The sequence below is a fragment of the Arachis ipaensis genome, chromosome B2 (assembly GCF_059453495.1).
Source record: "Arachis ipaensis isolate K30076 ecotype BB chromosome B2, ASM5945349v1, whole genome shotgun sequence".
Taxonomy (NCBI): Eukaryota; Viridiplantae; Streptophyta; class Magnoliopsida; order Fabales; family Fabaceae; genus Arachis; species Arachis ipaensis.
In genome coordinates this window covers 59,019,169-59,027,733 of record NC_142437.1, presented here as the reverse complement: position 1 = coordinate 59,027,733, position 8,565 = coordinate 59,019,169, and the positions used below count along the sequence as shown (strand labels likewise).

At 38.1% G+C, this 8,565-nt stretch overlaps 1 non-coding gene across 1 annotated transcript; it reads left to right on the top strand.

The window, feature by feature from the left end:
* Positions 1-5,767: 5,767 nt before the first annotated feature.
* On the top strand, positions 5,768-5,871 carry LOC148574025 (small nucleolar RNA R71). Its single transcript, XR_015906125.1, has one exon. It is a non-coding gene; the product is annotated as a small nucleolar RNA R71 (small nucleolar RNA).
* Positions 5,872-8,565: the final 2,694 nt, after the last annotated feature.

Here is an 8,565-nt window from a genome sequence, read left to right as displayed (position 1 = left end):
GAACAGTAATATTATAGATCCATGAAACTCAGCAAAGCTCCTAACCCTAACCTTAGGAGGTTAGTGACTCATACTGTACAAAAGTAGTGATGAATTCGAATGGGGGAGGAAGAAGATCCTAAACAAGGGTGATCTTCTCCTATATATACTAATCTACTAGTTAAGAATTACAGAAATAAGATAAACTAGTCTTGTAGTGCGAAAATCCACTTCTAGGGCCCACTTAGTGAGTGTTTGGGCTGAGCTTTGAGTGTCACCACGAGCTAGGACTACTTAGGGGAGTTCAACGCTGGCTAGGGACTCCCTTTTGGGCATTAGATGCCAGCTACTCCCTTTTGGGCGTTCAATGCCAGGAATAGGGTAGGTGGCTGGTGTTGAACGCCAGTTTTGGACCTTCATTTACAAAGCCAATTATGAACTATTATATATTTTCGGAAAGCCCTGGATGTTAGCTTTCTCTAGCCATTGAGAGCGCGGAATTTGGACTTCTGTAGCTCCAGAAATGTTCCTTTGAGTGCACGAAGGTCAGATCCTGACAGCATCTGCAGTGCTATCTCCATCTTTCAAAATTAGACTTTTGCTCAAGCTCCTCAATTTCAGCCAGAAAAAACCTGAAATCACCATAAAACACACAAACTCAAAGTAGAATCCAAAAATGTGAATTTAGCACTAAAACTTATGAAATCATAATAAAACTTAAACAAAACATAATGAAAACTATATGAAAATGATGCCAAAAAGTATATAAAATATTCGCTCATCAAAACACCAAACTTAAACTGTTGCTTGTCCCCAAGGAACTAAAAACAAAGTAGGATAAAAGGAAGAGATGGATACAATAAATCTCATAGTTTTCAATGAAGCTCAGTTCTAATTAGATGAGCGGGACTAGTAGCTTTTTGCTTCTGAATAGTTTTGGCATCTCACTATCCATTGAAGCTCAGAATAGTTGGCATCTTTAGGAATTTAGAATTCAGATGATATTATTGACTCTCCTAGTTCAGTTCTTTTTTATTCTTGAACACAGCTTCTTTAGAGTCTTGTCCGTGACCCTAAGCGCTTTGTTTTCCAGTATCACCATCGGATACATAAACGCCACAGACACATAACTGTGTGAACCCTTTCGAATTGTGATTCAGCTTTGCTAGAATCCCCAAAAAGTGGTGTCCAGAGTTCTTAAGCACACTCTTTGCTTTGGATCACGACTTTAACTGCTCAGTCTCAAGCTTTTCACTTGACACCTTCACACCACAAGCATATAGCTAGGGAAGCAGCTCATTTGAACTGTTTAGGCTAAGATTTTTCTTCTTTTAGGCCCTTCTAACTATTGATGCTCAAAGCTTGGATCCTTGCTCTTGCCTTTTGGTTTCAAGAGCTATTGGCTTTTTTCTCTTGCCTTTTGGTTTAAAGAGCTATTGGCTTTTTCTTTCTTTCTTTTTCTTTCTTTTTTTTTTCCACATATAATAATTTTTTTTATTTTATTGCTTTTTGCTTCTTTTTCTTGCTTCAAGAATCAATTTTTGGATTTTTCAGATTACCAATAATACTTCACTTTTATCATCATTCTTTCAAGAGCCAACATTCTTTTAACTCCAACATCAAATATGCACTATTTATTTCATGTATTCAGAGAGTAAAATTAATGCCACATCAATCTAATTGAACTATTCTTAATATATAACTCAAAATTCATGTATCTCACTTTTATTTTTCAAATAAAATTTTCTTTTAAGCAAGGTGAGAGATATATGGAATATTTCATAGCTTTAAGACATGTAAAGATGATCATGCACTAGAAACAGACAATAAGATAAAATACATTAAAAATAGAAAAATAACATAAGCAAACAAGAGATAAAAAGAATGGAACCACCTTAGTGACGGTGACTACTGCTCCCTCTAGAGAAGCTAATGAACCGCTTGATCTCTTCTATGTCGTACCACTGTCTCTGTTGTTCTTCTCTCATGGCTCTTTGATGTTCTCTTATTTCATGGAGGATGGTGGAGTGCTCTTGATGTCCCATCCTTAGCTGATCCATGTTAAAGCTTAACTCTCCTAGAGAGGTATGCCATTGGTCCCAAAAAAAATTTTGGGTGGGAAAATACATCCTTGAGGCATCTCAGGGATTTCTTGTTAAGGCGTTTCCACATGCTCTTGCTGTGGTCCATGTGCCGGCTCTCTAACATGCTCCATCCTTCTTTTGGTGATGGGCTTGTCCTCCTTAATGGGGATGTCTCCTTCTGTGACAATTCCGGCTGAATTGCATAGGTGACATATGAGGTAAGGGAAGCAGAGGCAAGTGCCTTTCCCTTCCTCTTCCTTAAGGTTTCACCAGTCTTTGGTGCCATACTTAGGAGTGGTAGAAGTAAAAAAGCAAAGCTTTTGTAACACCAAACTTAAGAGTTTTTCCCGTCCTCGAGCAGATATGAACAATTGGGAATGAGCGAGTAGAAGGAGAAGAAGAAACAGGGAGAGATAGGGGGTGAGGTAGGTGGGGTAGGTGGAGTTTCTGTGGAACCCACTGATCTTGGGAGGCTAGGGAATTCGAATTTCCTGCCCCCTTGTGGGCGTTGAACACCTAGTTTCTGCTCCTGGCTGGCGTTCAACACCAGCTTGATGCTCATTACAGGGCGTTGAACGCCTATTGGGGTGCTCCTTCCTGGCGTTCAACGCCAGCTATGTACTCCCTGGCTGGCGTTCAACGCCAGCTTTGCTGCTCCTCATAGGCGTTGAACACCCACTCTGGCCCCCTTGTCTGGCGTTCAACGCCAGTAAGGTCTCTGCTCTAGGGTGTTCTGTTTCTAGCTCTGACTATTTCTATTTCTGTTCTAACTATTGCACATGATCGTAAACATTAAAAAGCAAGGGAAAACTCTAAAAATAAACAAAAATAAACTCAAAATAAAATAAACAAAAGAAATAAGAACAGAAATACTCTACTCATGGTTAGGTTGCCTCCCAACAAGCTCTTCTTTAATGTTATTAGCTTGACACTTGATTGCTGACATTCTTCCTCTTCTTCTATTTTGTTAATAGAAATGACTCCATGGGACAAGAGGAGGACATTAGTGCCCTCATATTTGATTCTCCTTATTTGTTAGGGTAGGGGTTGTATCGTTTCTCCATCCCCTATACATCTTCCTCTTGGGACCTTCCTCCTTGGTGGGTGGTGACTGCCCAACACCAAACTTAAGTTTGATGTCTGGGGAAACTATACGAATTTTCACCAAGGGAGGAGGCTTCAGTATTGTACTCGCACGGAACCCATGTAGAACAAGGGTGATTGTCACGGGTCAACCTCAATTCATAAGATGAAGAATGAGAATGCATAAGAGAATAGAATCAGACATATTGAACTAGAATAGTAATATTATTGATCCATGAAACTCAACAGAGCTCTTAACCTTAACCTTAAGAGGTTAGTGACTCATACTATACAAAAGTAGTGATGAATTTGAATGGGGGAGGAAGAAGATCCTAAACAAGGGTGATCTTCTCCTATATATACTAATGTGCTAGTTAAGAATTATAGATATAAGATAAACTAGTCTTGTAGTGCAAAAATTCACTTCTGGGGCCCACTTGGTGAGTGTTTAGGCTGAGCTTTGAGTGTCTCCACAAGCTAGGACTCCTTAGAAGCATTGAACACTGGCTAGGGACTCTCTTTTGGGCATTGGACGCCAGCTACTCCCTTTTGGGCATTCAATGCCAGGAATAGGGTAGGTGGCTGGTGTTGAACGCTAGTTTTGGACCTTGGTGCAAGAAATTGTGATGATCAATGGCGCCAACAACTTGGTACGCACAATTGTAATCTCAACTCTTTGTCACAACTCTGCACAACTAACCAGCAAGTGCACTGGGTCGTCCAAGTAATAAACCTTACCTGAGTAAGGGTCAATCCCACGGAGATTGTCGGCTTAAAGCAAGCTATGGTCATCTTGTAAATCTCAGTCAGGCAGATTCAAATGGTTATGGAGAATCGATAATTAAAAGATGAATAAAACAAAAAATAGGATAGAGATACTTATGTAATTCATTGGTGAGAATTTCATATAGACGTATGAAGATGCTTTGTTCCTTCTGAATCTCTGCTTTCCTATTGCCTTCTTCCAATCATTCATACTCCTTTCCATGGCAAGCTTATATTGGGTTTCACAGTTGTCAATGGTTACCTCCCTTCCTCTCAGTGAAAATGGTACAAATGCGCTGTCACTGCATGGCTAATCAGCTGTTGGTTCTCGATCATGTTGGAGTAGGATCCATTGATCCTTTTGCGTCTGTCACTACGCCCAACACTCACGAGTTTGAAGCTCATCATAGTCATCCCTTCCCAGATCCTACTCGGAATACCACAGACAAGGTTTAGACTTTCTGAATCTCAAGAATGCTGCCAATTGATTCTAGCCTATACCACAAAGACTCTGATCTCATGGAATGGAAGGATCGGTTGTCAGGCGAGGCAACCATGCGTCATGAATCAGGAGGCTAAGAGATACGCACTCAAGTTATTGCAAGTAGAACGGAAGTGGTTGTCAGGCACGCGTTCATAGGTAAGAATGATGATGAGTGTCACGGATCATCACATTCGTCAGGTTGAAGAACGAGTGTATATCTTAGAGAAGAAATAGGCTTGAGTTGAATAGAAAAACAATAGTACTTTGCATTAATTCATGAGGAACCGTAGAGCTCCACACCTTAATCTATGGTGTGTAGAAACTCCACCATTGAAAATACAAAAGTAATGAAGGTATAGGCATGGCCGAATGGCCAGCCCCCATAAAGGTCTAAGATAGCATAAGACTAATCAAAGATTGAAAATACAATAGCAAAAGCTCCTATTTATAGAGAACTAGTAGCCTAGGATTTACAGAAATAATTAATTAATGCAGAAATCTTCCTCCGGGCCCACTTGGTGTGTGCTTGGGCTGAGCATTAAAGCTTTCACATGTAGAGACTTTTCTTGGAGTTAAACGCCAGCTTTTGTGCCAGTTTGGGCGTTTAACTCCAGCTTTTATGCCAGTTCTAGTGTTTTGACGCCAGAATTTCTATGCTGACTTAGAACACCGGTTTGGACCATCAAATCTCGGGCAAATATGGACTATTATATATTGCAGGAAAGCCCAGGATGTCTACTTTCCAACGCTATTGAGAGCGCACCAATTGGGTTTTTGTAGCTCCAAAAATTCTACTTCGAGTGCAGGAAGGTTAGAATCCAACAGCATCTGCAGTCCTTTTCCAGCCTCTGAATCAGATTTTTGCTCAGGTCCCTCAATTTCAGCCAGAAAATACTTGAAATCACAAAAAAATACACAAACTCATGAGATATTTGGATGTTTTCTCCATGAAGGATTATAGGTGTTTCCATAGGATTCTCCCATGTAATTCACCTCTTCCATTGCTGGGTTCTCAGGATCATAAGCTTCATCTTCGGGTGAAGCTTCTTTGGTACTGCCTGTTGCTGCTTGCATGCCAGACACACTTTGAGAAATCATATTGACTTGCTGAGTCAATATTTTGTTTTGAGCCAATATGGCATTCAGAGTATCAATTTCAAGAACTCCTTTCTTCTGATTTGTCCCATTATTCACAGGGTTCCTTTCAGAAGTGTACATAAATTGGTTATTTGCAACCATCTCAATGAGTTTCTGAGCTTCTGCAGGCATCTTCTTTAGATGAAGAGATCCTCCAGCAGAGCTGTTCAATGACATCTTGGACAGTTCAGACAGACCATCATAGAAGATACCTATGATGCTCCATTCTGAAAGTATGTCAGAAGGACACCTTCTGATCAATTACTTGTATCTTTCCCAAGCTTCATAGAGGGATTCACCTTCCTTCTGTCTGAAGGTTTGGACTTCCACTCTAAGCTTACTCAATTTTTGAGGTGGAAAAAACTTTACCAAGAAGGCATTGACTAGCTTTTCCCAAGAGTTTAGGCTTTCTTTAGGTTGTGAGTCCAACCATGTCCTAGCTCTGTCTCTTACAGCAAAAGGGAAGAGCATAAGTCTGTAGACCACAGGGTCAACCTCATTGGTCTTAACAGTATCACAGATTTGTAAGAATTCAGCTAAGAACTAATGAGGATCTTCTAATGGAAGTCCATGAAACTTGCAATTCTGTTGCATTAGAGAAACTAATTGAGGCTTACGCTCAAAGTTGTTTGCTCCAATGGCAGGGATAGAGATGCTTCTCCCATAGAAGTCGGGAGTAGGTGCTGTAAAGTCACCAATCACCTTCCTTGCATTGTTGGCATTGTTGTTGTTTTCGGCTACCATAGCTTCTTCTTATTTGAAAATTTCTGTTAGGTCCTCTACAGAGAGTTGTACTTTATCTTCTCTTAGATTTGTCTTCAAGGTCCTTTCAGGTTCAGGATCAGCTTCAACAACAATGCCTTTGTCCTTGCTCCTGCTCATATGAAAGAGAGGAGAAGAAAGTATGGAATCATCTATGTCACAGTATAGAGATTCCTTGAGGTGTTAGAGGAAAAGAAGAATAGAAAGAGGAGGTAGAGAGAAAGAATTTTCAAAAACAAATTAAAAAGATTTTGAAATAATTAAAAAAAATGGTTGATGATTTTTGAAAATTGAAATTGAGGTAATAGTTAATTGATTTTGAAAATGATTTTGAAATTAGAAATAAAAAAGATATGATTGAAAATTATTTTGAAAAAGATGTGATTGAGAAGATATGATTGAAAATCAAATTAAAAAAGAAAGTTTTAAAATTAAAGTTGATTACTTAACTAACAAGAAATTAGAAGATATGATTCTAGAATTTAAAATTTGATCCTTTCTTAATAGGCAAGTAACAACTTGAAAATTTTGAATTAAATCATTAATTGTAGCAAGGATTTTCGAAAAAAAATGGAAAGAAATTAATTTTGAAAAGATATTATTGAAAAGATATTATTTGAAAAAAATTTGATTTTGAAAAATTATGAAAATTTGAAAAAGATTTGATTTAAAAACAAAATCTTCCCTCTTGTGCCATCCTAGCGTTAAACGCCAAGAATGGTATCCATTCTGGCATTTATCGCCCAAAATACTACCTTTTTGGGCGTTTAATGCCCAGCCAGGTACCCTGGCTGGCGTTTAAACACCAGTTTTCCTTTTTCACTGGGCGTTTTGAACACCCAGCTTTTTCTGTGTAATTCCTCTGCTGTCTGTTCTGAATCTTCAATTCTCTGTATTATTGACTTGAAAAGACATAATTTTGAAAATTTTTTGAATTTTTTTTATGAGAAACAATCAAAATTCAACTAATCATGGAAAACTAAGATTAAACAAATAATGCATGCAATACACCAAACCTAGAAATTTTCATATTAAAAACACTAACAAATTGAGAATGCATATGAAAAACAACAAAATACATAAAACAAGAGAATTTAAAGATTAGAGCAAGGAAACCATTAAGAACAACTTGAAGATTAATGAAGAATAAAATTCATATATTTGAAAAATGCAAGAAGAATAAAGACATGCAATTGACACCAAACTTAAAAATTGACACTAGACTCAAACAAGAAACACAAATTATTTTTTGTTTTTGTGATTTTAAAATTCTTTTTTGTAATTTTTCGAAAATTAATTGGAAAAAGAGAAAATAAGGTATTCAAAATTTTTAATGAGAATTCCAAGAATCATGCAATGTTAGTCTAAAACTCCGGTCCAGGAATTAGACATGGCTTACTAGCCAGCCAAGCTTTCATTGAAAACTTCAGTCCAAAACACTAGACATGGCCAATGGCCAGCCAAGCTTTAGCAGATCATTACATTCAACAGCAAGATTGATAGAAATCAACAAGCTCTTGTGGTGATAGGTTGAAACCTCGGTCCAAAAGATTAGACATTGCTTCACAGCCAGCCAGACTTCAACAGATCATCATGAAACTCTAGAATTTATTCTTAAAAATTCTGAAGAACATAGAATAAATATATTTTTTTTGAGATTTTTTCGAAAATAAGAAACAAAAAGCTTAAACATAAAATAAAATTACCTAATCTAAGCAACAAGATGAACCGAGCAGATTGTCGGCTTGAAGCAAGCTATGGTCATCTTGTAAATCTCAGTCAGGCAGATTCAAATGGTTATGGAGAATTGATAATTAAAAGATGAATAAAACATAAAATAGGATAGAGATACTTATGTAATTCATTGGTGAGAATTTCAGATAAACGTATGAAGATGCTTTGTTCCTTCTGAATCTCTGCTTTCCTATTGCCTTCTTCCAATCATTCATACTCCATTCCATGGCAAGCTTATGTTGGGTTTCACCGTTGTCAATGGTTACCTCCCGTCCTCTCAGTAAAAATGGTCTAAATGCGCTATCACTGCACGGCTAATCAGTTGTTGGTTCTCGATCATGTTGGAATAGGATCCATTGATCCTTTTGTGTCTGTCACTACGCGAGTTTGAAGCTCGTCACAGTCATCCCTTCCCAGATCCTACTCGGAATACCATAGACAAGGTTTAGACTTTCCGGATCTCAAGAATGCTGCCAATTGATTCTAGCCTATACCACAAAGACTCTGATCTCATGGAATGGAAGGCTCGGTAGTCAG